The 21,724-nt window shown below is 30.7% G+C and overlaps 1 pseudogene; it reads left to right on the forward strand.

Annotated features, from left to right (window-relative positions):
- Nucleotides 1-1,946: 1,946 nt before the first annotated feature.
- Nucleotides 1,947-10,632, forward strand: LOC149539976 (uncharacterized; annotated as a pseudogene).
- The last annotated feature ends 11,092 nt before the right edge of the window (nt 10,633-21,724 follow it).

Below are 21,724 nucleotides of genomic sequence, written 5' to 3' on the forward strand. Positions count from 1 at the left end.
GAATAATTCTAATCACAACATCCCCTAGTCATTGTAGGCAACACGACCACATTGAAGGGGGGCATGATTTTTGTTGATTGTTGAATGTGGATTTCCAATTGGAGGAACATGAATGTGTGAATATCCAAGCTGAGGATAACACTCCCATGGAAGAAGATGATCCTTTGGCAGAGAACACAATTGAAGACGATGGTATTGGCATAGCTGATAATGTGCCAAATGACATGATTGAAGAGGATGGTATTGGCACAGTTGATCAAGATGATCATGATGATGGTACTAGTGCATTTGATAATGATGATGAAGATGGTCTTGATATACCTATACTTGAGAAGGCATACAAGCCCCTATACTAAGGCTCCCAAACAACTCTTGTCTCTGTCATAGTGTTGTTGGTGAACTTGAAGGTTATGAATGGTTTATCCAATGTATCAATGTCATGTATGCTAAGGTATGCCATTTTTGTCACCTTAAATGTTAGCATACCATTACTATTCATTATATTAACAATTCATATTTTTTGTTGTAGGTTGATAGGTGAGCTTTTGTTACCACCATTAAACATTCTGCTTCGTTCGTACCAAGAATTATCTACCATTATGAATCAAATTGGAATTAAGTATCAGATAATACATGCATGTCCAAATGATCACATTCTATATCATAAAAAATATGAATTAGCAACAAAATGCCCTGATTGTCATATTAGTAGATATCAGTCATATCAAATAACAAAAAAGGTGCCTTACAAAGTTCTTTGATACATTCCCATTATTCCACATCTTGAATGATTATTCAGGTGTACTAGCTTGGCACAATTTATGGATTACCATGCACACAATATAAGTCAAGATGACATTATGTGAATGTCTACAGATGGTTCTACATTTAAAGACATACAAAAAACATGGGCACACTTTAAAGAGCCTTGTAATCTCGAGCTTTTAATTAGCAGCAAACAGTGTTAATCCATTTGGAGGTATGCAATTTGTTTACTCAATGTGGCATGTTATTATTATTAACAATAACATTCCTCCTTGGATGCCCATAAAGAGGGAGCACATAATGTTGTCAATGATTGTACCAGGTATTTTTTCATTTAATAGTTATCTAAATTAATTTATAAACAATGCATCAAAATGGTCATAATAATTGTGTAATGTTTCTATTCATTCAATTACGAGCTAAGTACCAAGTTAAATATATGAATGTGTATATTGAGCCCTTTATTGACAAGTTGTTGAAGTTATGAAATGGGGTCACTATGTATGACATCTCTAGACCAATAGGACAAAGGCAATTTTAATTCCATGCAATGCTTGTATGGACAATACATGATACCCCTAGGCTAACTCATTTTTGCGGTATGTTATATTGTTAAGGTCACATATTTTTGGTATGTTGTAGTGCTTACACATTATTGTTAATGAAATACTTGTAACAGTAAAAAAAAGAAAAAGAGTATGCCAATTTAACCCATTTATGTGTTATTGCAATAGAGCCCCCTTTAGTGCAGCAACCTCATGCTCCTCAAAATAGGAGGAGGCATCATAATTTGAAATTACATGTGCCACAAGAAGAGGATAATAAGAAAGATATTAATGCTCCTATCAGCCTTTTCCTTAAGAAAGCTAAGAAAAACAAAAAATAAATTAAATGATTTTTTAAAAATGCTCTTTGATAAACCTTGTTTGATAATGAAAGAACGTTGTTTTATGTAATTATCTATGAATGTTGTGCATTAATATTGATTTTTATGTCATTTTAATGAATATTATTATGTGTTAACAAAGTCTTGATTATTATTGTGTATTAATTAATTTTATATCATATTAATGAATGTTATGTGACTATATTGATTGAATGTTATAGTTCATAAAAGGATGAATGAATGAATGAAGTATGTAATTAGATGTTAATGAGGAATTTAGATTGATGTTAGGGGGATGGCGGGTGAGGTCAGATGAGCTTCCACCTTCACATGGTTGGCCTTGTTAAGTAGAGAATATTAAAGTATTCTCGAAACCAAGTGAAGCTCAAACTAACATACCTTCATTAATTAATCAATTCCATTTATTGTAGGTCTTTTCTTGTAAGTGCATTTTGAATGTTTCATTGTTAGGAAACTATCAAATAACAAACTAGAAGGCCCAATACTAAACTTGTCTACCATGATTGGGCTTCATTTTGTGTAAGTATTATCTTCTTGAATGCATCAAATTTGCATGGTTCCTCCTATAGAGATTGAGTTTGTGGTTTTAGATTGAGATTAAATCCTTTTTATATGAAAATTATGACATTGAGAAATACCAGACATGTTTTCTTTAATTCTGCTATGGTTCTCTTTATTGGTGTTATGGTCATTGTTGCAATTATGGTTAGATTAAATGAGACCACCTTCCATGATTGATCAGACATATTAGGAACATTGAAAATTTAATAAGTAAGATTTATTGGTATATTTTTACTTAACTTTGATTCATATGGCTTCACAATGTGCATGAATTTCCAACTTACAAAATGCAACTTAAACTTACGAATTTGAACTATTACTTCTACATAAGGATGCAAGGAGTAAATATAGTTGGAATACACTAGATGTACTCTTGTTATCTACTCCACTAATGGGTATGCAACATAGCTTATTTATGCGTACTTTTAGTGTTGTAATGTCCCCTTTTTTATCATAGTGTTCAGTGGAATCTCTATTAGCTAGTAGTTATTAAATAAAGTCTCGTTGGTAGTTAAGTTAGATTGGAGTCATTTATTTGTGCAACTTGAAACTTTTTTGTCTTATTTTTTTGTAATTGGACTTGCATAAAGTCACTTAGTGTTTATAAACATTTCAAGATAGTATATTAAGTTACAAGAGACTTCTTCTCCTAAATCATACTCTTGCAAACTACTTTTGTAACTCTAAGAAAAAGTTTCAAAAATATTAGGAATGGAACCAACAAGTGTGGGATGACATGTTCCACTAATAACTTGATAAGTGTTACTAGAATGCTTTTTTTTCCATTGATGATCTTTGATTAAATCTTAATAGTTCAAACAGTCATCCCAATTTTATTTTTTTCAATGTTGGAATGAATGTTCTTGCATACACCAAACACACACATAGATTGACCTAACTTGATTTTAAAAGGTGTTATTAGCACTTGGCAAAAATCTAAATGTGGGTTATAAGAGATTAGAGCTCATAAATGAAGAATAAAAATAATATAGAATTTAGGATATTATCCAAAATCAAAAAATAAGAAATATAAAGATATGTAAAAGAGGATAGATTATAAATATAATGAAATGACCCCTTAGAGAAGATGCATTTCCCTACTTGAGACAGGAAGTCATTGAATTATCAAATATGAGGTGTTCAAATGGAATAATACATAGGAAGACCTCAAAATTAGTAAGACATGATTGCATGATGATAATGACAAAAAACTATGATAATATATTATTAAAATATATAGCAATAATGCACAATCAATCAAGGGTTTCAATCCACTCTTTTTTCATCATCCAATCAACAAAATCTCGATTCTACATAGACAAGAATTTGAAACAAATCATCAAAAATTATAGCAAATGAAGTACTGCAATAAATACGAAAAATAAATAAATAAAATACATGGGTACTTTTCTTAAACCTCAATGAAAAAAATTACTCTCATGTTAAGAAATCATTTGTTAATATTATATAAATATCTAAACTTTGTTTGATTGTGAATTTTTCACTCTAGTAGTGGTTTCTGAATGATTGTGGACATCTATGTAGAGATGATATCCACAACTAGAAATGTGATATACTAATGGAGAAAAAGTAATCATGTAACTCATAGGTTTTGTCCATTTGATTTGAATGCAACTTGAAACTTACTTGCATCAATTTCTATAGTTTGCATTTGCACAATGATTTTTTACAAACATCATGGGAAAGTCTATCAAAGAGTTTAGTACTCCCCAATCACACTATAACAAATTAGTACTATGACGAGAGGAAAGGGGTTTAAAAATATACAACAAACATAGGTTGATGTTCTCTAACAATTGTGCTATAACAAACAACAATGAGTTGTCAATATTACCCAAGTTGTTTGGCCTCTCTATTCATGTTGTACCTGCTTCTTCCCTTCCTCATGCTCATGGAACCCTAAGAAAGAATAAGTTTTCTCTTCCTCATCCTTCTTTTTCTTCTCCATATAAAGAATATGATGTCAAATACTTCACACAAAATTTGGATCATTTCAGCTTCACTCCACACAACTATGACACATTTCAACAAAAATATCTCATCAATTAAAAATATTGGGGTGGTGCTTCTTCCAAATCTCCCATTTTTGTGTATATGGGGAATGAGGGATTTATTGAATGGTTTACTCAAAACATTGGGTTTATGTTTGACATTGCTCCTCAATTCAAGGTCCTTCTTGTCTTTATTGAGGTATGTTCTACTTTGCTCTGATCTACATTTCTACTCCATTATTGATAAAATCTAGCTGGAAAGAAGAGCACAATCATTAAATCTATAAAAATACAAAACAAAGGTAACTACTATTTAAAGATCTCAAAAGTACATTATAGATGCTTCTTTAAAATATCTCAGATCTTAATCTTATTAATGCTTCTTCAAAACATCTCAGATCTAAATCTTATCATCCATTATGAGAAAAAATGATTCTGCATATTTCTTGTTTAAAGTTTTGATTGATTAGGATGATTCATCTGAGATCAAGCTATCTTCCTCAATAAGATTCATCTACCATTGTAGTTTTTCATGAATCAATTAAACAAAACAAAGTTTCAAAGTTGTTTAAATCTGATAGAATAATGATATCTTGAGGTTGTAAAATCTAAGAAATGTTTTTTCTCATTAAGATCATGACTCTTATGGGATCGCACTATCTTCTTTAATAGAAGCTATTAATTATAATGGTTTTGATGAGTCATTGGAACAAATCAAAGTTTAAACTTTGTAGTTCAAATATGAAGAACAATTATATCTCAAGGTCATGAAAATCTAAGAAATTGTTAAGATGATTCATCTGGAATCACATTATTTCATTTAATAGTAGTCATTAATTAGAATGGCTTTGATGAATCACTCAAACAAAACAAATATAAGGTCCTCTTCTTTACTAGTGCTGATTAATAAGAATGGTTTTGATGAACTACTCAATCAAATAATTTTTTTAGGTCCAATAGAACAATAGCATGTTGTGATCATAAAAAATCTAGAGAATGTTTTTTGTAGGCATGAAAATTGCAAAAAATAAATAAATTATAATTTTGTTTTTAGAATAAACTGTGGAAACCTAGCTGTTATTATTTTTCTTTGATTAGGCAACAAAGATCTTACCATGGGTTTATATTGATTTGATTTCAGCTCTGATACTATGGAGAATCAATGCCATATGGGAGTTAAGAAATACCTTACAACAATGCTACCACAATGGGCTATCTCAGTGTCTCTCAAGCTTTTGGCTGATTTTGTTGTATTGATTGTTGAAAAAGAATATAGTAGTAGAGGATTCACCAATAGTTGTGTTTGGAGGATCTTATAGTGTAAGTAATTTTGTTTCTCTAATTTTGTCTTATAACTTCAAATTATAGTGATGAAACCATATTTTTATAATGGGTTTGTACTGTTATATAATGGGTTTGCACTGTTAGCCACCTAGTTTAGGCTCAAGTATCCACATATTACAATTGGGGAATTTGCATCATTTGCTCTGATTTTGGCTTGTAACGCCTACCTCTAATTAACTTTTTATGTTGTATTGTTGAATTCTTTTAGGCTAGTTTTATGATTATTTTTTATGATTAGCAGTACTTGGTTACCAGATTTGATTAGATATATTTCATATCTAATTGATATATGTGTTGAGTTACATAATTATTTCATGTGTTCATGATTATTTCAATGATGATATATGTATGTTCATTTAGTGAATTTTAGTTATTTCATGATGTTAGTTAGAGGAATGATTTACGTGCAGTTTCTATGGATATTTACCCCATACTTGCATGTGTATTATATGTTTTACTTTATGTGTGACATGTCTAATGTAGTTGAGGGAGGGAGTCGTAGTCACCTGCTAGTCGAGATCTACACGATGCACCACTCCCCACCATTTCCTATTTAGTTTAGAATATATGTGTATGTATATGCATGAATTTTATGCAGATTGTAGGTATCAGGCATCAACTTCTCTAAATTGCTAGGATGAGTGTGTCCTATCACATTATCTCAATGGTAAAAGAGGGGAGATAATTCTTGAGTCCAAATCCTAACCTAAGCCAACTGTCCTAGAAAGTATGACAAGCATTTGAGTTGTTTACCCATCCAAATTCATCAAGTGATGTGAATTTGTGATTTTGACCCTAGAGTTTGATTATGTTCTTTATCTTCAGTTGAATTGTCGTATTTAGTCTTGTGGGTCTGGGATGATTTTCTATTATAATTAAATCAAATTAAAAGAGTATTTAATGATTTAATTTAATGTAAATTTTATAAAGAAAATTCAATATGTAATTATATTTCATTAATTGAGAAATTAATTAAATAAAATAATTAAATTTAAAATATTTTATTAAAGTTCTAATTTTGGCATATTTATATTTATTTAACTTGAGAATAATTATTTAGGAGTTTCATTTTAATAATAAACTCTAAATAATATTATTAGTTGAATTAATAAATATATTATAAAAAAATGTCCTGTAAATTAACAAAAGAGAGAAAGCAATTGATTTAATAAAGATATTTTAATTAAATTGCAAAAATCTGGCACATGAAAATTAAAATATAATAAAGTAATAAAGGAGAAGGGGTTTCGCATGATTGCATAATCGAATCCCTAATTTGGGGAAAAACTCTTTATTAGGAAATTATAGTTCATTTCTCGATACTGGGATTTGGAAGAGTCAATTTCTGAGAAGAAGGTTAAATCAAAAGAAGGGGAATTGCTTGCGAGCTCTCTGTGTTCATTATTTTAACATCAAATCCTTGCAAGATCTTGTGAGTTTTGTGCAATAGTTCTGTTCTTTGAATTCTATGTCTTCTTCATGTCTAAGTGAAATTATTTTCAGAATTCCTGTGGGGTTGAATCTCTTGTTTGTGGATTTGTTGTTCTTCATTTCGAAAATCATCTGTGAAATAATTTAATATCTAAAACCCTTGTTTGATTAATTTGGTAATTCATAATTAAATGTTTGAATTTAGGATGAGGTTCTGAAAAGGATACCAAGAATTAAATTTATAGATTTGATTACTTGTATTTATTTTTCTTATTAGATCTATACCGATAAACTTGTTCTATTTAAAAAAAAAAAATAATAAAAATAAAAAAAAATTTTAAAAAAAAAAAAATATATATATATATATATATACATACAATTATAAAAATTACCACTGTGATAATCTTTACGTGGAAACTAAGATTTCATTCTTATTTACCTGGAGAAAGATCGAATTTTGCATATGATATGGGGGGCGATAGTGTTTTGGTTTGTTTTTGTCTTTTTAATAAACACTAAAAAATAAATAAATAGGGAGAGCAGGGGCCATGACTGCCTCTGTCCCCCTTCTCTTAACGTTCGACCACTAGCTGCAAAGGCAACTAGGGCTGTCAGTAGTGACCTTAGCCGTTGCGACAACCAAGACTGCCTAAGCAATAGTTTTGCTGCAAACACCATGGCTAGCAAGCCTAAAACACTTTATTGTATTTTGATTTTTAATTTTTTTAATGTTATTAAATTTTAATTTAATAAAATTTTTAATATTTTTTTTTGTTAATATTTAAATTTTATAATGTAGTTTATAATTAATATTATTAATTGGTTTAAATTAATCACTATTTTTGTTATTATGTGTTAATAAATTTCATTATATTATTAAAATTAATGGTAATTATTATTAATGATTAATATTATTAATTAATAATTTAATTATTATGATAGTTCAATAATTGTTATTTAATCTTAATACTAATTATTAAAAGTGTGGTTATAAGGTTATTCATAGTATTCGAAAAATATAATGATATTTTGATTCAAGTATTTTAAATGGATATTGGTGTTATTGAACTAATAGGTTCATTACTTTTATATTAAAATGGGGTTTTATTTTTAAACAACTTTTAACAAATTATGGAGTCTTTTGAGGTTCATGTGGACTTGGATATTTATTTAGACATAACACTATGAAAATGAAACTGAAACCCTATTTGTATATGGAACGTTCTTGTGTTTTGAAAACCAAACGAACTATGAAAATACTTGTTTAAATTTAGAATGAGATGTATGTTGTATTTCATGTTGTTTTTAGGTTTAACTTATTACTTTGACAAAATCAAGATGTTTACCAGAGGCTTGAGGGTTTTGTCCTATGATGATGTTATGGTTAGTTTTTTTATCACGATCCTTTATACTTGACCATGGTGATGTGTTAAATCTTTTCTATGATGAGATTTGATATGTTGTTTATTAATGCTTTCTAGTTTCTTATATAGAACTGAGGTGAATGGTGTGACTTTTCTAGTGTAACCTTTTAAGTCTTTGATCAATTATGTTTTGACGCTTTCCAGTTGCTTGTATAGGATTGAGGTGATTATTGTGTTTTATCTTTTGGTGCTTTCCAGTTGTTTGTATAGAACGGAAGTGATATCGAGATTGGTCTTTAGGTGATTTATAGTTTTTTGTATAGAATGGAAGTGATATCGAGATTGGTCTTTAGGTGCTTTCCAGTTGCTTGTAAAGGATTGAGGTGAATATTGTGTTTTATCTATAGGTGCTTTCCAGTCACTTGTAAAGGGCTGAGGTGAAAATTTTCATTTTATGAGTTATACCTTTTATGAGCCTAGGGTAGGTAATCTATGTGTACATTGGGAAGTGGCTTGCAATGGAGGCTAGAGCCTAGAGTGGCTGCCTAGGTAACCCATTGTAAGTTGTTTTAATAAGTGATAACATTATATTAAATGAGCATAAGATGAATTAATAAGTTATTATTTTTCCTCACCCATGCCTCGAGTGCTAGTGCAGGCTAGGATGGGAGTAGAGAGGATGCTTGGTTGCGACCTTGCTTCATTAGTATGACTTGTCTGTACAAAAGGATACTGGTGCTGCATAGAGACACTAGGGGGCCAAAGTCCAGAGAGGCTTCCAAGGTAACCTTACATTTGGCTCATGTGATGGCACTTGTCCACTTACATAGTAGATTACCTACGTGTCATTTTTCCCTTTGGGTTTAGATGTCATTTGTGTCTTGGTAGCTTTGAGATAGATTGCTTTCAGGTTTCCCTTGACCTAGATGTTGTGATTTGACTGTTTGGATTGATACCTATATGAGACTTGAGATTATCTCGTCAACATGACGGGAGTGGGCCATTTAGGTTACCACGAGGTCAGGTAGTAGTGCTTTTTACTTTTACCATTGAGATTTGATAGTTCGATGTCATTGTTGGAGTTCCATGTTCTGTATTACCTTTCATTATGTTCTCGTGTACTATGATGGATGGTTATACTCTAATTGTATTGTATTTGATTTCATAGATCTTATAAGATGATGTAATCTATTTTATGATGTATATTCTTTCAGCCCTTCATACCTTGTGACTTGTATAGTGGATTGCATTTTTATTATTGCCAAGTGGCAGCCTGTAATTGTATATTATTTATATGGATTCATACTTGTAGTTAATCTTTTATGTGGATTTGTTATATATTAGATTTAGTATTAATTAAACTTAAATGTGATTCAATGGCATGGGACCCTTAAGAGATGCAATCTATTTATGTGTTGCTTATGTAAGTGTGTATGCTATTGCTTCCACTATATTATATTTGTTGTTGTTAACTTATTATCTTTCAAAAAAAAAAAATGTTTGACAAACTTAGTGAAACTATAGGTTAATTTCTTTTGGGTTCCTTGGCGGGGCATTACACTTTTGATCTCATTGTAGATCCAGCTAGTTTCCACAACATTGTGTCAAATGATTTTAGGGTATTATCAATTCTTTCTTCCATAGTTCATAACATTAGAATGCAAATTTTGGGTTATGATGTGTTTATTCATTTGATTAACATTTCAATTTACATTTTGAAAGTAACAAATCATCATTTTTTTTCCTTTTCACTTTCATATTTCCCTGATACTATAAGTGATTCAGTCACATGAACAAAAATAGTTTAACTTAAAACTTTGTACTTTATAGTTGAATCCTAATAACAACATTACAATTTGATTTGCTGTGAAAAATATCCCTTGCTCATCATTATTTTTATAATTTGAAAATTCTATATACACTATTTAATGAATTTAGGATTTGTTTTTGAGTTTTGATAGAATGAAAGTGACAACTGCTTCAATGTGATTAAGAAGTCATGGAAGATATTGGAGGAGATGCCATCAACTCCAAGTGACAGAAGATCCATCCAAGAATCTTTCAAAATTTGCAAGTAAAATTATAGTTTTTGGTACAAATATTCTTAAATATTTTTTTTTTCCTGTAAAAAAATTGTTTGCATTGGTGTAGAGATAGCAACGTTGATAAGGTGGAAGGCTAGTTGAATACAACTTATTTTGAAGCTACAGAAGTAGATTATCCAATCCCTACTAACTTCACATATTAATGACATTTGTTTTTTCATTGATGATAGTTGATTAAATCTTAATATATTATTTGCATTTGCATTGTAGTCAGTTCATGAACTACCTGATGGTCATGGCCAAACAATCTTTCAAACTACTACTACTATTGTTGTTCTAATGATATATTTTTTACCTGTCAATTGAAGTATGATAGCCATGCCAATAATTCTAAAGAGGTGATTATTTTATATTATAATGGATCTGAATTAGGAAGACTAGAATAGAAATAATAAAATCTATGTAGAGAATAGTGATACGGTCATGCTTTATTTTACTCTCTGGTTGATTTGCATAAAGTAAAAGTATTTTGGAGGTTGGAGTAAATCTGATTAGAGTTCAAATTTATCTTTTGTAAACTACATCCCTTTTACTACTCTTTATTTTAATTTGTATGACTTTTCTTATCTCATTCATGTAGTATACTTAATGCGTAGACACAATGTAGAAAAGAATGAATGTGTATACTTAACGTGTAGGCACAAGGTAAGAAAGAATGAGTGTTTTAGAGCAGTTTCTCAATATATTATTATAAATCACTGATTTAAAGAACTTTCACAAGTTTGAAAGTTCTAAATTACTAATTTACCCCCCCCTCTCATTGTGCTCTTAAGAGTTAGTTTATGTTTTAAGAATTTGTCATAGATTTAATTAGAGTTTCCATTCCCCATTAAGTTCATATTGAAGGAAAATCCTTATTGATGTATCTTGATAAATATGATTTGTCAATGAAATGCAAGGAAATGTTATTATGTGAGAACTCTAGCATTAGAGCTGAGTTTGCAGGTGCATTCTTACACAACTGAGGTGGTGCTCTTATTCTTTCACATCTGCTTTCTGTTATTTGTCACATTATTTACTTTCTTGCACATTCCTTTAGGAATGGAACATGTGGTATCAAACTTCTATTGGATCTCACTAAAGTGTTTTAAATTTATATCATAGATCCCTAGAGTTAACTGATTAAGGAACAAGGGAATAGGTTTTTGGGATGGGGACCAAGGGCGTACGTTTTTGGGTGCTAGGGGAATAACAAAAAGGTGGTTGCGTAACTACATATGATACTTGACAAATGTCGAGTGCAAGCTTTCAAGATGTGTTCAAATGATTTTCAAATCAATAACATTTCCTTAATCCCATCTATGGATGCCACCTACATAGTTGATTGTTCCAAGTTAGTCATGATAAATCTATTGTATCTCATGTGATATCACTAACAGATTAGTATTCTTCTTCATTTTATAATTATCCAATTAGGTCTAATGTTGGAGTTTTTGGAATTTCATTTTGAAACTCTCTAAACAACCTGACAAACAAACACCTCAAGATAAATATCCAAACTAATCACTGACCAAGCTATTGTCGATGATTACTTTGGATATTTATCTTTAGGTAATTTTTGTTTTTAAAAATCATATTGGTCAAAAGTTGGACAAGTGTTGATAAGCATTGGTCAAACTTCTGACCAAACTTTGATCAAACTTCTGACCAAACTTTGGTCAAAATTTTGACCAAAGCATTGACCAGTATGTTCATGGGTTTGGCATATTGGTCGATCGAGGGAGCTATTTCAACCAAGTTTGGTTGAAAGTTTGATAGACCTTCTCACAAACAAGGGAGGCCATTTTCAACCAAATTTGGTTTTGACATTCTAACCTTAACAAGGATTGGTCAAAATTTTGATGAAAAAAATAGCGACAAAACAATTTGTAGATCATTTGACCAACATGAGTAGAAAATTTGACCAATTTTTGATGAGAAAAATAGCGACAAGACAATTTGTAGATCATTCGACCAACATGAGTATAAAGTTTGACCAATTTTCATCAAAAAATGAGGCTAATTCTACTAGTGGGGTGGGGTTTCAATGTAATTAGTGCAAGGTTGATGAAGAATTAGAAGCAAGGGAGATCAGGGAAGGTAGGCTTAAAAAAGCCACAATAGTAGACAAGGATGACAGCTCAATGCTTGCTAAGGATAGGCCTTCAACTTGTGAAAAATTTGTCTTATATCCCCAGATGAATCTTCCAAAAGTGGAAAAAGATTTGATGGTGATAGAGGAAGAAGGAAAGGAGCTAAACGACATTAGGTAAAAAACTCCCTCTCAGGTGATGATGATCAAAATTAGACTACTGCCAATTCAAGGTTGGACCATTCTAGGTAAGTGGAGGGAGAATTAATTATAACATTTGAGAATTTGAGTGAGATGGCTATTAATGATATTAGGAGAAGTTTATGAACAAAATGTGTGAGATGGTTGTTAACTACAATAGTTGGAAGGAGAAGATTAAGACTCACCTACTATGCATGGGTCCAAAATTTTGGTTGGTTATAGTGAATGAAAGGATTTGATTAGTGAAGAAAAGCTTGACTCTTGTAAAAAAAGTGAAAATGATCTATTCATGCATATTATGCTTACTAGAGAAGCATGATTGACAACTCTTCTTAAAACATAATATGGAGATGTCAAATCTTTTAAGCTTGTTAATGAAATTTGGGATATTTTACAAAGAATATCTAAAGGTGGTGAACATGCTAAGAAGGCTAGATTGAAAAGTTGGGTATGTTTATTTTAAGATGATAAGATGTTGGAAGATGAAACTACAAGAGCTTACTTTGGTAGTCAATTAGAAATTGTTACTAGAATTAAGAGTTGTGGAGGTGGAAAGACAGAAGATGAAATTGTGTGGAAAATCTTGAAGACCTTGACACCTGCTTATCATCAAAGAACATAGGTGGTTGAATAAGTTATTATCTATACACCTAACTTTATAAGAGAGAATCTTCTTACAATGTTGCAAAAATCTAAGATGTGGATGAAACAAAATGGAGAATTTCCTAGAGTAGAAATTGCTTTCAACATACAAAGAGACATACCTACATTGACAAAAAGTGCAAGTACAAGTGAAGACTATGCTAGTGGTAGTTGAGCATCAAAAGAGGAAGAAGACAAGAAGATTTATGAACGACTTGCCTTGCTTATAAAGAGAGAACCTTAAGGTAACAAAATTATTATTTGTTGGACACGTAAAGAACTTGGTCATTATTCCTCTAAATATCGTAAGAGAGTACAGAAGTTTAAGCCTAGAAAACATTAGAAATCAAGAGTATCTAAGTATTGTTTCCATGTTGATGAGGATGATGAATTTAATTTTAAGATAATGAATTTCCTAGATGATAGTGATGATGAAATAGGATTTGTTTCTATTAAAGAAAAAAGCCTTGAAAGATAAAATAGGAAGTAAAAGAAGAAAAACCATTAGTATCACAGATTGAGAAGAAAAAGTTTGATTGGATTATAGATAGTGGTTGTTCCCATCACATGATAGGAGATATGAACAAATCTGTTGAATTCAATAGTTACGGTGATGGTATACTTAGATTTGGAAATAATGCAACATGTCACATAAAAGGAAAATGATTTATTACCCTTGATGGAAAGACTAACACTTAAGAAGTTTTAATTGTGGATGGTTTAAAACATAGTCTTTTGAGTGTTGGATTACTTGTTGATAAGGGATATCAGTTATCGTTTATAAAGAAGACTTGCATTATCAAGGATAAAGATGGTCAATTAATTGGTACTAGTACAAGGACAAGAGGTAATGTATTTCAGTTGAACCCTACTAAAATGACATGTTTAGTTGTTAAAGTGAATTATAGTTGGTTATGGCATAAGAGATTTTATCATATCAACTTTTATAATGTTGTAAAGGTTAGTACTATGCTTGCAATTAGAGGTTTGCCTAAGATTATGAAACCTATTAAAATGATGTGCGAAGAATGCCTGTTGGAAAAACAAAACAAAAGTCCATGTCCAAGCAAGATATTTATTACTTCAATGAAGTTGGAGATTGTATGTACATATCTTATTGGTCCTACAAGAACAAGAGCCTTTTATGGTGAGAGGTATTTCATTCTTCATATTGATGATTTCACTATAATGATGTGGCTTGCATTTCTTAGAGACAAATCTAAAGCTTTTGAGAAATTCAAGGTATTTAAGAGCAGAGTTAAAAATGAATCCAGGGTTTGAAGATTAAATGCTTGAGATATGATGGAGGGGGATAATTTATTTCAAATGAAAATAACAACTTTTGTGAGGATAATGGTATAAAGAAACAAATTTCATCCGCTAAGACTTTGCAACATAATAGGATAGCAAAAAGAAGGAACATATTACTAGAAGAAGTAGCTAGAAAAATGTTGTATGAAAACAATGCAGTTTATATATATATATATATATATATATATATATATATATATATAAACTGCATTGTTTATATATATGTTTATATAAACTGCATTGTTTATATATATATATATATATATACATGTATATATATATACATACATACATATATATATATATATATACATATATATATATATATATATATATATATATATATATATACATATATATATATATATATATATATATATATATATATATACATACATGTATGTATATATATACATCTATACATGTATATATACACATCTATACATGTATATACATATATACATACATATATACATGTATATATGTATACACATGTATATACATGTATACATGCATATGTATATATATATATACATGTACATACATGTACATGTATATATACATATGCATGTATATATTTATACATGTATATATGTATATGTATATACATGTACATATATATGTATATATATACATATATATGTACATGTATATACATATACACATATATGTACATGTATACATGTATATATGTATATGTATATATGTATATACATATACATATATAGATGTATGTATATATGTATATATGTATATACATATACATATATACATGTATACATACATCTATATATGTATATACATGTACATCTATATGTACATGTACATATATATGTACATGTATGTACATATATGTATATACATATATATGTATGTACATATATCTGTACATGTATATATATATATATACATATACACATACACATATATACATGTATATACATATACACATATACATATATACATATACATATATGTACATACATGTATATATGGTACATACATGTATATATGCATACATGTATATACATATACACATATACATATATACATATACATATATGTACATACATGTATATATGGTACATACATGTATATATGCATACATGTATATATGTATGTGTATATGTATATATGTGTATACATATATGTACATACATGTATATATGGTACATACATGTATATATGTATATGTGTATATGTATATATGTGTATGTGTATATGTGTATATGTATATACAGGTATATATGTGTATGTGTATATGTATATATGTATATACATGTATATATGTATATACATATGTATATATATATATATATGTATACATATACATATACATATATATATCTATATACATATATGTATATGTATGTATATATACATATATATCTATACATACATACATACATACATACATACATACATATATATTAGAGAGAAGTAGTGAACACAACAATATACACTATGAACAAATTACATATTAGACAAGGTATTGGTAAGACACCTTATGAACTTTGGTGTGGACATACACCTACTGTGAAGTAATTTAGTATCATTGGAAGTAAATGCTATATTAAGAGGGATGATGATATTGGAAAGTTTTATTCTAGAAGTGATTGTTACCAATTTAGCCTACTTCCTAAATTGTTATGTTAACTTTCCTATATATTGAGCTATGTGTTTTAAGTTGTTGCTCATACTTATTATAGATTGATTTAAATGCACAAAATAAAGTATTGAATATAGTAAACAATACAAATTTGATCATGTTCATTTAAACTTACACATAAGAACAAAAGTAGTTAATTTTAATTGAAATATGTTTTAGAATTATTTTATAAGGTACAAGATGTTCAAATTTTAGATAGTGCTTGATACAATGCATTCATATACCACACAAGCCATAGCAGCTTCTAATACACTATCTAAATAAACACATTGCATTAATAGAAAAGTATTGGAGAGATAAGGGGAAAATCCTCCATTACTTGAATGGAAGGTCCTTGACTTGAATTTTGACGAAGACTTGAGCTTGCATCTCCAACTTTGAGTAGAGTTGCAAAATGTAAAATGGGGGGTTCAATTCATACAAACTAAGTAATGGAAACCATTCCAAGAATCTCTACAATACTATGTGTTCCCACAATATGCTCATTTAGATAAATGCATTAAAAGGTGAAAAAGGAAAGAGAAATATATGAAAGAAAAGCAATTTCTATACTAACAAGTTTGTTTCATGTGCAAATAAGGGTACGAAGACTAAAGTTTTTAGGGAGATTGTTGAGGGTACATACATGAGTGATAAGTTTGGGACCTTCTAGACCAAAGTAGCTGTTCAAAGTTTTTTAGGTGATCATTGAAGGGACATGCATAAACTACATGCATGAAACCATCTGGTCAAATAAGGAAGGGGCAAAGACTAGAGGTTTGAGGAGATTGTTAAAGGGGCATTCATTTATTATAGGTACATTAAACCTTACAATCAAATCATGGAGTTAATGAAGACACATACTGCATAAGGTTGTTGGAGGGACACAACTTCCATTGTGAAACCTTTCAGGCATGTAATTACATATTTCAAACACATAGATTTAATATTTCAAACATAACGACATTTCAACAAATTTAAAAGGCTACTAGTGCACTAAGAGCTTCATACATCTAGATAATCACATGAAGATTTCAAATTTCCAAAAATAGGTGTGAGAGGTATTCTTCTTTGTGATGGTGTTCTTATAGTGTTGAGACAATTCAAGGTATATATTTCAGTAATAAGTGACACAAGATAAGGGGACATATATACAAATATAAACAATATTTAAAAGTTCATGTAGAAAATTTATAAAATATGTGAATGGAAAGAGCATTTAGAATGTACTATGTGTCTATGATGGACAATATTTTTTTTGCATATGGTACAATGATCATTTACAAGAGAAAGAAAGTTATTAGTGTTAATGTTTTAACATCAGAAGAAGCAAAACATGGATTATTTGATATACTAATAATTATTGTTGATTCTATAAATCTCACACACACACACACACACACACACACACACACACACACACACACACACACACACACACACACACACACACACACACACACACACACACACACACACACACACACACACACACACACACACACATGCTTATGTCCTTGTAGTATTATGATATGGATTATCGACAGTCTCTTAAAATACTGTGATAAAGTTTTATTGATTATCAACATCCTTTTATTGTGATCGAGCTCCCTTATGATATCGGGAGATACTCACTTTATCGTGCCACATTATATTCCTGTTATCGGGCACATACTAATCAATGGTTGTTTGTTATTGTTATTATGAAACATGCCTCCGAAGAGGCATGCCTCTACGTGGCCCTTGGGCTACGTAGAGACATGACTCTTTGGAGTCATGTATTCTGATCATACATACATATACATATACATACATATATATATATATAGGAATATTAACCTGTTGTCCATCAACTACGCCTTTCGGCCTGATCTTAGGCCTTGACTCACCCTCCGTGGACGAACCTTGCAGAGGAATCCTTAGGTTTTCGGGGCATTGGATTCTCACCAATGTTTGCGTTACTCAAGCCGACATTCTCGCTTCCGCTTTGTCCAACTCTGCTCGCACAGATACTTCTCTCTGAGGCAGAACGCTCCCCTACCAATGTATTTTTTATTACATCCCACAGCTTCGGCAGATCGCTTAGTCCCGATCATCTTCGGTGCAAGAGCGTTCGAGCAGTAAGCTATTACGCACTCTTTCAAGGATCGCTGCTTCTAGGCGAACCTCCTGACTGTCTTTGCACTCTCAGTGATCATTTAGGGGCCTTAACTGGTGATCTAGGCTGTTTCCCTCTGGTGATATGTGCACTCTGGCCATAGGGAAAGACATCAATCTACAACATTTCTAGTACCTACAGTTAATAAATAATCATTGTATGAACATTGCACTTTGTCGATATTGTTACATTAGTTATATATCACTTTAGTCATAACCGTATACAGTTCAAAGAGGGAAGATAAATTGTGATTGTTGCCAAAGAAGAAGTAAATACATTCAACACTATTCAAGTAAGATATTCTCTGCAAGCATTTATTTTGTAATTTTTATATATATTAGAGATCCACAATATTTAACATGGTATTAGAGCTATACTGATAGGAAAACTATTACAAAGTATTCACTCAAATCTAAATTTCAAAAGTTAAAGAAAGAGGTTTTTAAAATCAAAGTATTAAAATGAGGAATCACGTAAGAATAGAAGATAGGCTAGATGTGGCATCAAATTTCTCATCTTGAAAAATTAGATTATTAATAGTGCTAGAGAAATGGAATTAGAAAAATACATTGAATTAAATTTACCCATGCCTGAAAGTGAGTAAGAAAAAGCAACTTGGAAAAGGCATAATAATAAAGCAATGAAGATCATTATAGACTCAGTAAAAGATCATATACTTCCATCTATAGCTAATCTTCAAACTGCATTTGAAATGTTCTCCTCCATTCAAAATACATTTGAAATCAACAAGACAACTAGATTATTAACTTTAAAACAAGATCTACTTTATATAAAGATGAAAAATGAAGACTTTATAACCTCATATTTCTTAATAATTACTAAATTAAAAGATCAACTTTCAAATATAAAAAATCAAGTGGATGATAAGGAACTAAGCATGATTGCACTTAGAAGTATTCCTCTGTCATGGGAAACCTTCATTCGAGGTTTAAGTTCACGACCTGAACTTCCAAAATTTGATCAATTAAAGAATGAATGTACTGAAGAGGAATCTACACTAGTTTCAAGAGGACTAAGTTCAAATCAAGAGGGAGACATCCAAGCACTGCACACTAAATCAAATAAGAAAATAAAATTGAAGAATAACAAGAAAGATTTCAAAAATCACAATCTCACAAACAACATATGAATATCATTATAGACTTAGTAAAAGATCATATACTTCCATCTATAGCTAATCTTCAAACTGCATTTGAAATGTTCTCGTCCATTCAAAATACATTTGAAATCAACAAGACAAGTAGATTATTAACTTTAAAACAAGATCTACTTTATATAAAGATGAAAAATGGAAACTTTATAACCTCATATTTCTTAAGAATTGCTAAATTAACATATCAACTTGCAACTATGACAAATCAAGTGGATGATAAGGAACTAAGCATGATTTCTCTTAGAGGTCTTCCTCTATCATGGGAAACCTTCATTCAAGGTTTAAGTTCATGACCCAAACTTCCAAAATTTGATCAATTAAAGAATGAATTTACTTAAGAGGAATCTAGACTAGCTTCAAGAGGACTAAGTTCAAATCAAGAGGGAGACATCCAAGTACTATACACTAAATCAAATAAGAAAATAAAGTTTAATAATAAAAAGAAAGATTTCAAAAATCACAAATCTCACAAACAACATGACTGGTCCAAAGTGTTAGTTTGTGGTGACTGATCAGGAAAGTACTGTATAAAGCGACATAAAAATACTTGTATAAAAGGGCTTAGGGTTAGGGATTGTTTCATTGTGGTGATGCAAAAATTGGTTCTTGTGGCAATATTGAGTTGTAAGGGATTACAGATTGTAATCAGGTTGTAATCATTGGATCATAATAATATCAGACTTGTTGTTTGGTGGATGTAGCCTAGGGATTGGGTGAACCACGTTGAATCTTGGTGCCTTGTGTTCTTTTCTACGTGATCTATTATTTTTTGTTATTGGTTATATTTGCATGTAATTGTTATTTTTGTCTATGGTTTAATCCTAACAAGTGGTATTAGAGCGAGGTTGCTTTTCAGTTATCCTCTATAGGAAAGTCTCACGGTTGAGTGGGAGCGATGGTAGATGAGGGTAAGCTGAGGGTTGACAGGTTTAATGGGCAGAACTTCCAGTTATGGAAGATGCAAATGGAAGACTATCTTTATTAGAAGGATTTATGGAAGTCATTAGAAGACAAAGCCAAGAATTAGGGATCTATGTCAAATGATGAATGAGATATTTTGGACAAAAAGACACTTGGAAGTATTCAATTATGCCTGGCACCATCAGTAGCATTTAATATTACAAAAGCGAAGACAACAGAAGAGTTGATGAAAACCCTAGTGACATTGTATGAAAAGCCCTCTACTTCAAACAAGGTATTTCTCATGAAGCATTTATTTAATATGAAAATGGAAAAAAGTGGATTTGTTGTAGATCATTTAAATGAGTTTAATACTATTGCTAATCAGTTATCTTCTATGGGTATCAATTTTGAAGAAGAAATTAGGGCTCTCTTGATTTTGTGTTCTTTGCCTGAAAGCTAGAATGGCTTGGTAATGGCTATGAGTAATTCTATTCCTGGATCTAGTACCCTAATAAATGATTATGTGATCAATGTTATTTTGAGTGAGGAAACACATAGGAAATCCTTAGGTGGATCTACATGAGGAAGTGCTTTGAATGCACAAAGCAAGGGCAAAACGACTGAGAGAGGAAGTAATTTTGGAAATCATGAAAAATCAAGAGGAAAGTTAAAGGGGAGGAGGTCTCAATCAAGAGGACTGAACGACTGCTAGTACTATGGGAAAGCAAGTCATAAAAAAGAAAGATTATTGAAATCAAAAGAAAAATGAAGGAGATAAACCGGATGGAGACAGGGAGACAAATGTGATAAGTAACAAATCCGAAGAGGATTCTTTGCTTCTGTCTTTAGAAAGTGTTGATGATTCATGGGTTTTAGATTTTGGTGCTTCATTTCATGCTACACCTCATAGAGGTTATTTCATTGATTATATCCAAGGGGATTTTAGGCTTGTTTATTTGGGGGATAATGAACCCTGCCAGATTGTTGGAAAGGGAAAGATTAAGATTAAGCTGCAAAATGGGAATCATTGGCCACTACATGAGGTAAGACATGTTCCAAGGTTGAGTAGGAATTTAATTTCAGCAGGGCAACTCGGTGATGAGGGTTGTGTAGTTACTTTTAATGAT

Source organism: Cupressus sempervirens, chromosome 9, assembly GCF_028749045.1.
Source record: "Cupressus sempervirens isolate cs-2001-9-10 chromosome 9, ASM2874904v1, whole genome shotgun sequence".
Taxonomy (NCBI): domain Eukaryota; kingdom Viridiplantae; phylum Streptophyta; class Pinopsida; order Cupressales; family Cupressaceae; genus Cupressus; species Cupressus sempervirens.